Genomic DNA, 17,391 nt, shown 5'->3' with positions numbered 1-17,391 from the left:
TTCACATGGTAAAATCTTATATTATCTACTAAGTTTTCTTCATACATTTACTCGTTTTTGTCCCTATCATATTTACATATAAGATATGTGAAATGTTACTAGCACTCAGGACAACTACCATGGATAGGTGTGGCCTTCGTTGAACTTGTTTAATATATAAATAAAGCCTGATGCAAAAATTAAATTTTATTTAGTCAGTCTATTCCAAATATATCGTGTTGAAATTTATTCAGATATAACATCTAACTATTGGTAACTTCACTGACACTAAAATAAAAATGAAATCGACCAGATGATCTCAAGCTGAAAAATAGGAATCTAGGTTTCCTACTTATTATTATATATTAGAACCAATAATTTTGATCTTTAATGCCTTCAATGAATGTCAATATCCCTGGCGGCACCTAAAATAGATACTTAGAATGTATTTAAAATGACGTTAATTAAAGTTTAAATAAATACCTTTTTTATCATGAAAAACATATGACGAAAGAAACATGTTAAAAGCAGTAGACTTATACTCATATGTCACCAAGTCCTTTAAAGCTATAAAGTCTGAAGCTTTACTGAAGTGACAAACCTTAGCCTTTCAACTAAAGCTCCCTATCAGCATCTTACCGGTAAGTCGCAGCAAATTACTGAACACACGAGCTAGGGATGAGCGGATTCTAAGGGGTATTAAACATTCTGTAAGATACCTTAATGTCCCTATTTAATAAGGCAATTGATTAATTATAGTTTATTAAAGTAGTAACTATAATTTATTAGCAAGCTATAGGACATTTTTCTTTTAAAACAAAATAAATTTTAGCAGTAATAAGTTTAATATAAAGTTGTTAAGTCATGTCCCGTATTAGTCCAACAGGCTTTTACTATTTACAATAATTTTACTTATATATGTTACAATTTTGTTAAACGATTAGTATTCCGCGGTTTAACTATGTGTGTATTTGTGTTACAACTGCTTTTTCTATTTGTGCTTGATAGACAGTCTGTGCGTAAAAATAGATTTAAGTATGAGTTTTACAAATTGTTAGCAGCAAACACTGTGTTACCTGTCTTTTGTTATTCTAGATAATGCGTGAAGGATAATGGAAAAAAGACAGACATGTTTTATGAAAGTAACATTACTATGATAATGCAACGACTAGTCTTATATGACAAAGATTAGGTTCACTTAATTTTTCATTCAGTCTCTTTTCGCGTTGTTGTAACCTATAATGTTTTCATCCATTAATAAAAATAAAATAGCTATGTTTCAACTACAAGCTTTGAAATATTATTAGTTATTACAGTGTGCATATATATTTTTTTTCAATCAACTCTATGCACTTTTTTAAAGGGTTTATTATAAAACTATAAAACAAGTGACATAAAAATAGAAACGTTTAGTACTTACCTAAGTCATTGTTTATTTTTGTGTTAATATTTCTATTTCGTATATTGAACTAGTTATAATTTAAATCGAAATGCTGTAAATACAGTTATGCAATAAAATTTCTCTTTTAAAAAATATAAAAAATTTTCTATATTACAATACTCTTAATGAGAACACCGCTTCGCATTTTAATAGATTACTCTTAATTCGTACTGGTATACCAGATATAAAAGACTAGTTCTGGGAGCCTGTTGCATTATATATTTGAAATAATGTATTTTTAAACAATAATTAAACTGGCATAATCTGCTGATAGAACACTGCATTCATTTATGTAATGAGCATATCTCATATTCGCCTAAAAGGGAAGAATAGAGTTTGCTGCAGTAACGGTAAACAGTATGCACTTGACCCAAATGTAATCTAATGAAAACGGGATGTGTTATTTATTTATAAGTGGAATATTTCATAGAAAGCTTGAAAATGTGTTTTTGAAAAGGATGAACCTCAAACGTTGGTATGTAAATATAAATTTATAGTAGAGTAAACTTTAGTAATGCAAATTAATCGTCATTGCAATATTTTACTAAACTGGGATAAAAGTGCCAGTTTTTATTGCGTACCTATAATATTGTCTTTCATAACCTGAATATAAAGAGATTAAAAGATAGACCCAGAAATTATCTACAAATTGTAAGTGAACTTTAGAATTATTTTAAAGGACTAACACATTTTACTAGTCCTATTAAATTAACTAGGAAAAAATGATGCACGATCAAAAAAGTGTTACACCTATTTATCACAGAGCCTTCTAATAGTTTTTATAAACTCAGTGAATTATTTCCTTATGGTATAATGAAGAGCGCTATTGTTTTCTTCAAGATAAAATAAAAAGGTAAAAATTAAAAATTGGAAAACAATTTATAACACTGATGTGTAATTAGGAGAGTAACGAAAGAGTCGTAATATAAGAAACTTAAAAACAACCTGAGTAAAACAAAACATATTGAATTTTACGGTTAAGAGACTGTCCTTTCTTTCTGCAACTTAATATAATAATAATTACAAAACAAACATAGGCCTATGTTATTTTTATTAATAGGTGGAAACTAAAGGTGTACTCTATATTAAGTTTAAATTCAAATTCAAATGACTTTATTCGTATTAAATATACAAAAGGGCGAATTTTGGGCCATAAGGCCCTGTCTTACAATTAACCCTAATATAATAATATAGAACTTAAGTCAAATAAAACTACTACTGTACATTTAAAATAAAACAAATATATATATATTAAATAATAATTTATATGAGTAAAGCGTGTATGAATTAGACTGCAAATGTATTTATGTGAATAAAGTGTGAGTTAGAGAGGTCTGTATACATACTGGTGCCAATAACGATTAGCCAACTCCCTCCTATTACCTCCACCCCTTTAATGGAGATATGCCAATTTTACAAACAAAACGTTCTCTCATGTACTTAGGTATGGGTATGGGCAGTTAAATAAGTTGGAAATCCATATTTTTATAGCCAGTAAAATTATTTACGTTTTGTTATAAGCCTACTAAATGCTACACGCAAAGGTCCATTACACCTTTACTTTGAGTTACTGAGCTAAATTTGTATTTTAGGTTTAATTATTTTGTACATTTTAATAAATGTTTAATGTTGTGCTTACTCCTTTTGCGTTATGAATCATTTATTATAATGAGACTATTATTTATTTATTATTATGTTACGTAAATTATTAGAAAGTTGGTTATACAATATCTCCATATGTAATATTTTGAACAAAATAGAGGGAGCGTATGGTGATTTTTTATTCATCCTGTATATTCTACGTGTTGATGGAAACCTATTAGTTCAATCGAATGAATTTGCGTACGCGAACCAACGTACTAGGGATAAAACATACACCATTATCGACCTCAGCAATGCTTTTGTAGAATAGAAGTTTTAGTCGGAAGTCTATAAGTTTACTTTTTTTTAATAATAAATGCTATGTAAAAGGCTTCGTTGATGTTAATTACAAAAGGGCAACAGTTTTCTATAGCTTATTTCATTTCTTGGGTATGTAAAGACACAACGATAATCGTGGACAATTTTAATTTTAACAGCCCCTTGACACGCAAAGAAAATTGTATCAGCCTGCTGATTTATATGCCCCAACAAATCGTGGATACAAATTCACTATTGTAGAACTCCACTTTTAAGTGTAAAAATGACAGTAAAATTTTAAATTATATATATATATATATATATATATATATATATATAATCTTTGAAATGTGAACAGTGGGTCTATACCTTTATGTTAGTACGGCATTTTTATATTTAAACATTTATCTATTCCTCAGATATCCATACGATAAAATAATAATATGTTAAAAAAACCTCTGCCAAATCACAGAATTTGAGGTTGCCTATAATTATGATTGTATCATGAAAGAAATTTAAAGTCTATAGTAGAGGAGTGAGCACCATATGTTGTTATGGAACATGAATGTGTATTGCCCATCCAAGATCTTGTTGTACAAGTCTAATCCCTGATTCCCAACACGTATAAGGTCTGAAGATAATACAACCCCTCAATCTTGTGGCCTATGACACCTCGTGAATTCTAAAACCCTATCCCTATTTCATGATATATTGAAAATTTTGGTTTTACGTAGCCACATATATGTAACATGGTGCTGAAAATACCAAAATAGTATATGCAAAGTATAAAAACTCGATAATTTTAGATTATTATTTGGCATATTATATCATAGAAAATTACTACATATAGTAATTTTCACGAGACATTACTTTTTTTAATTTCTTAAATTTTAGTTATTGGTTTCAATCTTGAACTCATTTATTCAGTTTAACTTCAATCAAAATATATGCACTTTGCTTAATATAATATTATCATATTTATTGTGACAAAGCCTACTAACTTTAATTTTAATTGTAAGAACACTGCACATAAAATAATAAGAGGGTAGCTTTTTTACGGTAACCAACTTAGTACATTTATTCCGTGTGTTATTGAATAATAATAGTCACCAGGATGCCAAGTAAATTTTATGAATATCTGAACTTACGAGCATGTACTTTTTAAACATATTAAGAAGCAAGCATAATGAAACTATTTTGTTTTCGATGTAGTGTAAAAGACCTTTCGTATCGTTTTTAGTCGTTGATTTAACACTAAAATACTAAATATTAAAGAAATGGATCTATATTCTTACTTAAGAACAAGTATTTAATGTAAAGCATTTTAAAACCGCCCAATACAGTTATTTAGAGTTTACGAAGAAATATATATACTACTTCCAAAAAGAAAATAAATGATATCCATTCTCCCTCGCAACGAAATCCGACAACGAGTAGTAAAATAATGTGGACCAACATCATTATGCACTTTTTAATGGAATATCATCTCGTAAAAATGTTTAAGGAATATCATTGATGTCCGTTTTAAGGACTACAAAAATGGATTTAAAAGTTAAATATTCTGTGAATCGGAACTAGTTCATAGCAGGTGAGGATACATTTGAATGTATGATTATATATTCATGAATAAATAAGAAAGCTTTGATTTATTCCTTACAGGGCTAATGGAAATCAATCAGAAAGGCATATTAGAAACATATCTAGATTATTACGTAGTTTCTATTATGCCTTTCTGATTGATTTCCATTAGCCCTGTAAGGCGCTAGTCTACGGTGTTCAATAAAATTCTTAAATAAGAACTTCTTAAAATACAGTGATGTAAAATATGCGGCATTGTCTGACACTATTATTTTAGGCCCACCTAGAAGATATACTTTTTAGTTATTATATTCTAATTGGCAGCAACGTGGCATTACATAACTTTTCCTTTACCATCTAAAAGTGGTGCTTTTAAGTTTTCGTAATTAAACTGAACTTATAAGTAAACTTTGTATTTCTAGTATTTATTACTACGACCTCAGAAGTCACCACCCCCATGTGTTATCGTCATACGGTACACAATTTTATTGCGCAACTCTGCGCAACTCATGCGTAGCGGTGGCGATGGTAGGGATGGGAGGGGGCAAAAGACTAGGGGCTAGCGCAGCGGCAGCCAGCCCCGCGATACCGGGGGTCAAGTCAGTTCGTGAGTCGCAGTCGGCAACGTCGCATACTGTGTCGGGATTGTTGGTATACCGAGTGTAGTGTTTTCGGCTTTGGACGTGTATTTACCGTTTTATCATCGATGTACGTGAAGTGATCTTTTCTTACATTCGCAGTAGTATCCTGTGTTTCCGAGTGTGCCCCAGGACGGCCCGAGTTGGACCCGTGACGTGTTCGGTGTCAGTTCCGGATCCGCCAAATATGGCGTAGTGATTGACACGCAAAAAACTATTCCGAACCCTTGGATCGCGGTGGTATTCTGTTGGTTTACTTGTGTGTTCTTGTGTACTTGGAGTGTTGTTTCTTGGACCGGAGGAGGACACGTCATCGACACAGCTGCGGAGACGGTATGTTGCATCACTGGGCCCGCAGCGCCTCGGCCCTGGCCGCCATCACTGGCTCGCCCAGCTAACTGTCTTGTCCCTCCTACCTTCTCCGTCGCTCGACTGTTGTCATGTCTTCGCATAAAATCATGAAACGATTCCACCCCGATCTGTCGGTGCCGGGTGCTCTACCTAGGCTCGGCCGTCCCGCACGTCACCAAGGATGGCCTTCAGGGAATTCAGGAGCCGTTGAGAGAACTGTACCCGGAGCAAGGAGCACTAGGAGCTCGCGGAATCGATTCTTGGCTCAGCGTCTGGAGCAACAGCCTGCTGCTTGAGAACGTCGATGAGAACCACAAGAAGGTAACGCGGTTCTTTCCCATTGACACCCTCCACTATTGCGCGGCTGTTCGGTATGATCTCGTCCCAGAAAAGAATTCTGTTTCATTTTCTACTCAACCTAGATTCCTTCCGTTAGACTCGCCCTTTGCCAGATCACCAAACCCCAGCCATCCTCCCTTATTCGCTGCGATTCTGCGGAGAACGATGGGTATAAAAGTTTGGGAATGTCACACTTTTATCTGCAAACGTGAAATGGCTGCCAACGCATTAGTGCGATGTTGTTTCCATGCGTATGCCGATTCTTCGTACGCGAGGCACATTGACTCCGGGGGAAATGCCAGCAGTGTCTACGGTACCTTGAGGAATTACAACCGGCCGATCATGAGCTCAAATAGCATAGAGAAGGTGGAAGGATGGAGAAGGATGGCGTCCCAGCCTGCTACTAGTGGCAGCACACTCACTCTCAACAGTACTCTGCAGGCAAATATACACCAGAACGGAGGAGACACCTTGGGTTCCAACCCTGACAACTCTAACTCTGTTGACGACATATCCATCTACAACGGGGACGAGAATCACAAGATATGGGCAGGGAGCACCAGGGATATATCTACGGCAGACCGAGAAGGGAACTACGGCGAATATGGAGGTAGTACCATGCGTAGCACTCGATCTATGAGGCCCAGACAAGTTGTAAAACGCGCCACCTCCTCCCGTGAAAGAGGAAAAAGGAAAGAAAACCAACAAAGACAAAAGTAAGAGAAAGAAAGGGGAAAGCAAAGAAGAAATGTAGCCTATGATGAATGGATCTTTGATACGGACAGGCCATTCTCAAGGTGGCCTTCGCTCACAAAGCTCGATGAGTGGAACCATGATGAAAGGAGGCACAATGGGTTATCCGAACCACATCTACTCTAATGAGGCAGTTCTGAGGAAGTTCAATTCTCAGGTTATGAACGGATATCCTCCTCATCCTCCTCCTCCCCCGCCCCTCCGGTCTTGATGGTACCCACGACGTTACCTCATCCAAGACGAATGGTAGCAGGGACGTATTCGCACCGACCGACCAAGTCAGGAGCCGTAGTAATGCCACCCCGTCCGCAAATTTTACCGCTAAATTTTGTACCAATGCCCCCGCACCCGATGTACATGAAGTCAGGTCGCAAACTCTCCAAACACTGGCCTGTAGCGATGGAGGAACCTATTTACATGCCATCTACTAGACCCTTGAGCCCCGTCGCTTCGTATCAACCGGGTCACTTCCCTCACGAGGCGTACCTCATGCAGCAGTATGCTACAATGGACGTGGAAAGCCAAAAAGAAAGGAAAAGACAGCAAGAAAAGAACAAGAAGTCCATCCCTATATTAGTCAATGGCGAGCGAATGGACGATGACGACGACCCAGAAAGCCCTTTTGATGCCGAAATATACAGAAGAAAGGTAAAAGAAGGAAAACAGAATAAAAAAGCGATCAATCATAAATGGAGATCATAGACCCGAAGACGAGGACGAGGATGAATCTCCGTTCAACACAAGCTTGTACCGTAGAGAGGATAAAGGTAGTAAAAATGGAAAGAAGAAGGAGGCTAATAGAGACCAAGAAGATGAAGATGGTAACGAATCCCCTTTCAACACCGGCATCTACAACTACAAGTAAATATACATTGCTGTTTCTAGTTCTCACTAAGGGACCTAAAAGATCTATGAATAAAACAATCCATATTGTTCTTAAATGGCACAGATACTAATTCGCCTTCATATTTTCTTTGGCACACTTTACTCATTTTACAGACATTACATGCTTTCACTTTTGCCTTTATAATTTCGTCTAAATCAGGTCTATAAAAATACTCATGAATTTTTCTTTGCGTTCTAGCAATGCCTAAATGACCTCCTATTAAAGAACTGTGGAAGAATTCATATACTAAATCAACTAACTGTACAGGCACAAATATCTTACTCTTACTTTTTTACATTCCTTTTGTACATCAGAAAATTGTTTTTTATAAAATAACATGAATTGTTACTATTGCTTTTTACAGATTGAATGATTCGCTGAGTTTCTTTATCTTGAAGTTGATATTTTTCTAAATCTTTAAACGCTAATGGCAAATCATTAATTAACAACCACAAATTATCCTTGTTATTTCACTTATTATTTATCTGCATTTTAGGCTATATTAGATGTTCGTTTACATGTTTGCCTTCGGGAGGAGTTTGAATGGCAGAAGGAAATCTATAATCTATTTTTATCCTGGTCTGGAACGTTCTGGCAGTCACTGGGGCTCGGATCAGCTGTTCCCGTCGACTCGCCCTCAAACATACGTGAAAGGGCGTCTGCCAGCGCATTATCGGTGGAACTTTTAAATTCCACCTCAAATGGCAAATTCAAAATCCTCTCGATCCACCGGGCAAGTCTTCCTACCTTCCTTTTGTGATTGAGGACATAGGATAAAGCTTGGTTATCAGTTATTAATTTAAAGGTTCTTACTTCTAAAAATTCGTGCCATTTTTCTATGCAAATTAGTGCACTCAAAGCTTCTTTTTCATAAACAGTATATTTTAATTCGGCATCAGTAAATTTCCTAGAGTAATAGGCTATTGGCATTAATTCATTTTTGGTCGTCGTTTTCCTGTAACAAACAACCACCTGCGGCTATTCCACTAGCATCTGTTCATTACTATAAATTGCTTTGAAAAATCGGCTAACTGGAGTACAGGAGGATTCATTATAGCTTCTTTTAACTTTACAAACGAATCTTGACATTCACTTGTCCAAACAAATTTAGCGTTTTTCCTTCTTAAACGATTTAAAGGATTACATAATTCGGCATAATTATTTATAAATTTTGAAAAGAAATTGGTCATACCTAAAAAACTGTGAAATTTGTTTGGCGTTCTTAGGCGGCATAAATTCTCTTATACTCCTTGTTCGCTCGGGGTCTATAGTTACTGTATTATTTTTTTATTAAGTTCCCCAAAAAGGAGATTTCCTCAAAACAAAACTTTGCTTTCTCTAGGTTTGCCGTTAAGCCATGTTTGCTTAGTCTATTTTACAATCTCTCTGACATGTACTAAATGCGAATCAAGGTCTTTACTGTACACTAAGATATCATCACAAATATTTATCACATATTTAAATTTTATATTGTCTAGGACTTTGTCCAGATAGGCGGACAATACAGCACTACCAACATGTAAACCAAAGGGTACTCGTTTAAATTTATATTTACCAAATATAGTGCTAAATGAGGTAAGATCTATCAGGTGATAATGGACATTGCAAAAAACTTTTTCTTAAATCTATTATTGAAAAATATTTGGCTCCACTAAGATGTTGATAATAATTATTTAAATCACCAATGGGAAAATCAATTTTCTGTAACTTTTTATTTAATTCGGTATAATTGACTACAAGTCTGTCCTTTTTGGTTAAAAAGGCTGGACTGGAGTAGGCTGAAGTACTGGGTTCAATTATTCCTTGGTCCAACCAATCCTGTATTATTGTTTTCATCTTATTTACAGTAGGAGGGCTCATAAAATAAGGCCTAATATTTACAGGTGTGGGGTCATTTAGAACTAATCTCACTTCCAAATCTAGAGCCTCTCCTAATTTTGGATTAAAAACATTTGGAAAATCCCCTATAAGGTTTTGTATCTCAGCCTCAGCTCTAGTGCACCCTATTTTTACATCAATGCTGTTTTACTTCATGTTCAAAAGGCTGTTGTCTGACAATAGTTATTTTCTCATTACAATTGAATTTAAAATAACATGAATCTCCATCAAGATCTAAAATTAATTTGCTATTAGATATAAATGGGTTTCCCAATATAATGCCCCATTTTAAATTATCCAATACAATAAACTTTACTTTCCAACAAAATTTAGAAATTTTTATCTTAGCATAACAGTAACCAAAACATTTTATTTCAGTGTTATTTGCAGCAAAACATTCTATCATCTGACTTCATTAATTTAGAAACATTTTTATTCAACAATAGGCTATCATAAAATTCTTTACTAATTATATCTCTTGTAGCACCAGTATCTAATAAGCAGTTTGTTTTTACATTTTTACCCACTATAGCTTCAATTAAAGGCATATTGTTACACTGTCTAACAAGTAGTCTTAAATTAGGTTTTCTATAGTTTAATTTACTCCAATTTTTAATTACCTTACCATAGACTCTCATAAAATAGTGTTTTTCTTTTCTTACTGTATTACTATTTATAAAATTATTATTCTTAAAACTTATGAAACCGGGGAGGGATATTTTTTAGGTGTTGTGTGTAATACCACTCCCAGAGTGGCGCAATGATGTGTGCCTACTTAAACAGCAGATTGGCGCTATAAAATTATGTGTACCGTATGACGATAACACATGGGGGTGGTGACTTCTGAGGGGGCGTAGTAATAAATACTAGAAATACAAAGTTTACTTATAAGTTCAGTTTAATTACGAAAACTTAAAAGCACCACTTTTAGATGGTAATGGAAAAGTTATGTAATGCCACGTTGCTGCCAATTAGAATATAATAACTAAAAAGTATATCTTCTAGGTGGGCCTAAAATATCCAATGTTCTATTGAATTATGCGTACGACGTTTTACTTTACAAAACAATAATATTTCACTTCCCTTCGCAATAGGTAGACTCACAACCCGGGTGTCGGCGTCTTGGAACGAGACATTGAAGCTGTAGTCTAAGAACGGTTATTTCTAGAAGAGGAGTAGAAATTGGGAAGTGGTAGCCATCTATTCAAACAACACGTGAGATACATCAGCTACGTAAACTCGCCTAAAACAAATTCGCGACGGTATTAGCCATTTAATGATACAAATTACTATTTATAACAACGTGCTCGTCGCCATAAGGACGACGCCACAACCTTTATCTATCTCAATCAAGCAAATATAAGATCTTCAAGGGTAAGTTACTTTATTATTCACATCTTTACTTTACGTTACATTCATTTTATACGTTTGGCATCAAAGGACTAATTTAATAATACGAAAAGATAAATTTTACTTACGGACAAAGCGCGCGAGGTCTGATCGGTTACGTAGTTGGGCTGCTACAAAGGGTTAGAAGAAAAAATTCATACGCGTGCCAATTAGGTAGTTACTCCGCCCAATAATTTAGTTCCGGAACATTGGATGTAAAATAATATTATATTATACTGGCTGATTAGGTTGCGAAATTTACATTGTATGAAATTTAATTAACTAATTTACGGTACAACCAGGTTAAAGGAGGTGCTAAAGTCCAACCTCATTTAACCAAACTATTTGTAAATCAGATATTATCAGCAGATTGCTAGTACTCACACGTTGGGTAACAAAGAGTGCATGTACTAATGATTCAATTTATTGGATATCTTGGCATAACAGACTTTTATTTCACATAAAAAATACTTCTGTATTTGAAAAAAGTATATTAGTATATTGCACACTTTAATAAGTAGGCATATTTCATCGTTCACAACACGAGTAAGAATTTGTTGTACTAAATTTAGTATAATTTATAATATTTTACACCCTAATTATGTTCGTACTTCTTAGGATGAATGAGTATACGCTAACCTAATCATTCCTAATTATATTTATTTTAATGGAATTTCAAAGAGTATTACAAAAGTAATAGTGGTACACCATTATGATGAAGTGAACAATCTACTTATTAATGTAATCGAAATGTTAAATGTTTGGATTGAAAGTTTTTCGTTTAAAAAGTCTATTCAGACCTAATAAACTACCGATAAGGTGTTATAGATTTGATTTTTTAGGAATTGTTTAGGGTTCATGTTTACGAATCGTAACTTAACCCTAAAATACACTATTTTGGTTAGTTGTTCAGAATTTAAATACATAAAAGTAGGTACTTAGTTGGTCATGTAAACATACCCCAAAGTAAATCACGCTATCTATTATTTTTTTAAAGTATTAAAGACATGGGAATTTTAAGAAACCCGCTACCTGTACATTATATTTGTTGAGGTCCTGAAAAAGTCAAATAGTCCATATTTTATAGTAAGGTTACCACAGTTCAAAATAAACACTATGCATACTACGGTGTCCAAACTGATTCACTTTACTGTTACAGTTAAGATACCACCGTCTTGTCAATATTCTTCTAATTTAACATAAATTTTCTTTTAAATATTTCAGTGGCATAAAGTATATCATTAATGGACTATTTTGATAATGAGTTTAAAAGTGTAATTTGTGTAATTAACTCTACATTAAGAAATCTTCTCTACTTCGTATGGTATAGTTTAAGTAGTAAAATAATGAAAATCTTCTATTAAAACAAATTTACTTAACGCAAAACATTGTTTAATAAGCCGTAAAAACAGATTTTTTCATATATTAGGTAGTTTACAAATATAACTGTGTACATGTAATTTATAATTCATATTGTTATCTTTTAAATGTTATAAAAATATTCGAATTAAATCTATTAGCTATATATTGTTAAAGGTCATTCAATAGGTTAATATAGACCTCATCGATAAGGACTTTATTTGTGACATTCTGTGTTGAGAACATCTGAGATAAATCTATCACGTGACAGGCAATATCCGGTTTATAACTGCCTCTCTTCCTTTCGGTGTTGCGTTGTTGTCATGTTAGATTTGTGGGGATATTGGTTGTGAACGGTGATGCTGAGTAGGTAGTATATCAGTAAATAACTTCAGTTGTATTGAATCTTGGCGTAACTTTGTTCAATAACATTACTACCAAAAAATGCATTGTACATTATCTTCGAAACAAAAACTTTATTGCTAAACTACAAGTAGAATAAATGTTTAATCCCATTTAAAATTTCTGCTATTAATGAACGTTTCTTATCCTAATTTTAATGACTAACAGAACCATTGAATTGTATTTATTTTGAGTGCTATAAATATGGTTTGCTACTAAAGTTATAATTATATATATATATATATATATATATATATATATATATATATATATATATATATATATATATTATATATATATATATATATATATATATATATATATATAATTAAATAACAACATTATTAGTTTGTTTTTATTATGTGTATTATACATCGAGAAAATAGAACTAATACAATTATAAGGTCAAAAAAGATAGTTGTTACAATCCCTATTGATCATCTAAATATAGTAGCTTTGTTTATTTTACTATTTCTAAAATTTTAAGAAGCCAAAAAATAAAATACTTGTATCCCCTAAAATATATACAATCATGAAGTGTTTTAATAAGCAAAGGAATATAAATCCTATTTGTTCAATGGCTATGATAGAAAGATGAGTATATAATCCTTTCCACATATTTCACCTATATAATTGGACTTGAGACATTACAATCCTGTGGTTTATGGTTGAAGCAGCACTTAATTAATACCAGAATGGCATGTTCAATTAGCTGCATACCAGTTATGCAACAGCCAGCTTGAGTGTTAGGTCAAACTTGTTACAAATACACGGGCAGTAGAATACAGTAACAACCGTAATATATTCTTAATAAAATAATAACAAATAAACCTTGTACTCTTAGAGTTTATATTTATTTACACACATTGTTTAAATGTGTAAAACAGTTTTATAATACTATTGATATATATTATACTGTAAGTTTGGTTTATATATATGGAAGGTTGCATGTCCTTGCAACAAGTGTTCTCTCTGATTTGAATACGAAGATAAATACAATAAATATTTACACACACACACACACACACACACACACACACACACACACACACACACACACTCACACACACATTATGTGTATATACATATATATATGTTATGCGTATGTATATATACAAATATAAATCCCAAAGCTATGAAAATCCCAAAGGATTATTTTTCATTACGTCATTAATTTTACAAAAATATGATTCATTTTTTACTGCACATTAAAGTCTAATATCGTGCCTAGTGAAAAACGACTAAACGTTTTCGAACTGTAAGATTTGTGATAAAGACTTTTCACACGAAAATGGTCGATGACTTTCTCAAACGCGTCGTGTTGGAATTTGGCAGCGGGAGATGTGTGATTGGCGGTGGAGGAGGGATTGGGAAACCGAGTACGAGAGTCTCGGCCTAGCTATTTTTGAAAACAATGATCATCGTGACATTTAAATAGCAATCAGGCCTAAACTTTACCCGAAGAACCTAAGAATTCATGTAAAATTTATAACAAATAATGGTATAATTGGTATAGTATGGTAATGGTATCATTTATAAATACCATCATGTAAAATCTTAATACAATAGATCCACTAGTACGTAGGTGATTGTAATCCTAGTTTACTATTTAAAGACATTTCAATTTAAGATGGCGACTACTCACATTTTAGCAAAAATGCAATTTTATTAACATGCCTTCTACATTTGCCTGAAATTTTTATTATTTTTATTCAAATTAGAGTCTATAAAATGACTAGTTAAAAGCATCAAAATATTGGTATACCTAAAATCTTCTATCGATCATAGTCGTTAATCAATTTTAAACAAAACTTATATTAATATTTGTATGTTTCATGGTCATGGTTTATTGACGAGATTAATCCAGTATATAGTGAAGTTTTTATTACGACAGACATAATACAATTTTTAACGATGTCAAGAGAATTTCCATTTTCGCTTAGTTAGAAGAAAGGTTGATTTAATGTGTGCTGTCATTATTCTAAAGATTCAGTTTTTTTATAAATAATAATACTGGTTTGTCACACCCGGAGAGTATCGCTCTTGTTTGTAGAAAGGATAAAAATAATAATAATTATAGCACCGGAGGTCTTGGGATCGATTATAAACTAAAACTATAGAAAATGGGAATATAATTGGTCTTATAGATATAACTATTCCAATAGACAGAGAAATAATATTTTATTTCTGTATAGGAAATGTTTCGAAAGTTTCAAACAAGTCACCAAAATATTATGTATGTTTGGGGTATTTAGACTACATGTGATAATATCTCATGTGTTAAAATCTCAAATTACCATACTCTGCTTTTTTGATAATTTATTTTCTCATTACTATCATTGTTGCCTATACGACCAATGTAAAAGTGTTCAATAATATCTGTCAAATCCCATGTATTGACTTGCACCATCACCGAATTTAGAGTTGCGTATATAGAAATGAGGTCTAATTTAAAATCCACAGGTCAGGTCATTTTAGAGATATATTCCGGGAAGATAAGCAGACAAACAGTCCTAAAGCCAGAAATTAATTTTCTAGTCCCTCGACTGATTGACTTCTAATTCTATAGATTTACAGGCTGCAACAGAGTATTGAAGGACCCGATGGAATGTAACGAAAGCTCTACTATGCAAATGTACCAATTATCAAATGTTAAAAAGTCATAAAAATGTCTTAGTTCGTTTTTTAAACACACTTGTTTATTCAATGATTCTCTCCTTTCCATCATGTTCATTCTACCAAACTACTGTAGAAATGTTCGAAACGTTATTTATAATTCTCTTTGAGAAACAATCTAGTAGATAACGGTTTTCGACCACTTTACAAGGCATTTAAAGTATAAATTGATGGGGTATCATATAACAACGCCTAAATAAATATAGCTTAAGATTAAATTTTTTAATTTTAATATGTGAGTTAAACTTTTGATTGCCATTAGTTGTTTAAAAATACAATCAACTGTGTCGTTTGTGCGTACTGCTAGGAGAACGATGATGTCACTCATCATTCACTCTTCGAGTGCGGCCGTTTTACTGAGCACAAACGAAGGATTTTCTTTAGTCTCGGTGATGTATTTGCAGAACCCGTGGTGGGGATAATTCTGGGAGGCGAGAAACACTTGGAATTCCGTTTTAATATAATAATAACACGCGTTTTTCACAATAAAAAAATGTATCAATCTCCCCGGCAATATTCCCATACTAATTGTAAACATTATACATCCTGATCATCAGCTTCTTTCGATTGAATCTAATTATAAAAGGGCCTAAAATGTCTACTTCACATATCTATAATTCCTTGCGAAATAACCTAAAGTATTTTTGGTTCTTTTTATGTTTCTAAAGGGTAATGTGAGGGGTTAAAACTATAAATGAAGAGAAATGTACCCAAAATCAGTTCTATATAGGTTTTACTGTTTATAATATATTCTGGACATTAAGGATGCCATTAAAATCGATGCTTATTATATAGAAATTAATGTTTTTCAACCGATCAATTGATAGGCATCGATAATGCTAAGACTGTCAATGATATTTGTCTGGAATAATGTACTGGCTTAAATGAAAAGACAAGCCATTGCAAGATGTCTTAAATCACAGTCTTAAAGGATTATACGTAAGCTGTACATTCAATAAGGATCGTAATGATCTACCCATTGTCTAGGCGTCTATTGTGTCTGCACCGACTGGGTCTACTCAATGTCTCAAGGTAAGTTAGAGTTCCTCGTCGTCATGACAGAACTTAATAAGTATCACACAGTGTTTAAAAGTTGCACAGTCCAGACTGCTTGTGCAATAGTTATATTATGAATTAAAACTTTGCCAAATCTTTATGAAAAAAAAGAATGCACCTCTGATGCAACATTAATAATATATACATAATTTATTTTCTAATATTTAATATGTACTATAGGAACATTATGCAAATAACATATTTTATTAATTAAATTCGTAATTAAAAATTATGTTACGTAAATTAAAACTTAACGTATCTATTTGGGGTGTATACTGTGTGTTTTTTATACACTTTTTAACTGGACCTAACGTAACGATATATTCTTATTGATGATTTTAATCTCGCGACTCCTACCTAGGGATCAGAATTATAATCATACGTATTATTAATACTGATCAAGTTAAATATTTCATGAATCTTTTTCATAACAGTTTACAAAAACTAGATGCATTTACTAAGAACAGAGAATGACCAATACCGTACTGGCAATGTGGTTGTATAAAATACTTTTTGAAGGTTAAGGAAAATGTTAGTAAAGTGGTTGAAATACTTTTTCAATCTGCGTTTTTTTGCATTATATAATTATTATAATCATTACTGTTTGAATCTCTTCCCAGAAGGGCTAAATAATTTAGAGAATAAATAATTTGTTAAATCTACATCAACATGTTACAATTTTCCGAACTCAGTGTAAAATGTTTTGAAAAGTGATCATATAAACTAAAAAAATAAACAGCTTTAATAATAAAGAGAGTTTTTTAAGT

General features: G+C 32.9%; 1 pseudogene; it reads left to right on the top strand.

The window, feature by feature from the left end:
* Positions 1 to 6,003: 6,003 nt before the first annotated feature.
* On the top strand, positions 6,004 to 7,680 carry LOC124371042 (annotated as a pseudogene).
* The last annotated feature ends 9,711 nt before the right edge of the window (positions 7,681 to 17,391 follow it).

The sequence above is a fragment of the Homalodisca vitripennis genome, unplaced genomic scaffold, assembly GCF_021130785.1.
Source record: "Homalodisca vitripennis isolate AUS2020 unplaced genomic scaffold, UT_GWSS_2.1 ScUCBcl_863;HRSCAF=3741, whole genome shotgun sequence".
NCBI classification, from domain to species: domain Eukaryota; kingdom Metazoa; phylum Arthropoda; class Insecta; order Hemiptera; family Cicadellidae; genus Homalodisca; species Homalodisca vitripennis.
The sequence above is the reverse complement of the archived record's forward strand: the minus strand, read 5'-3'. Positions and strand labels throughout refer to the sequence as shown.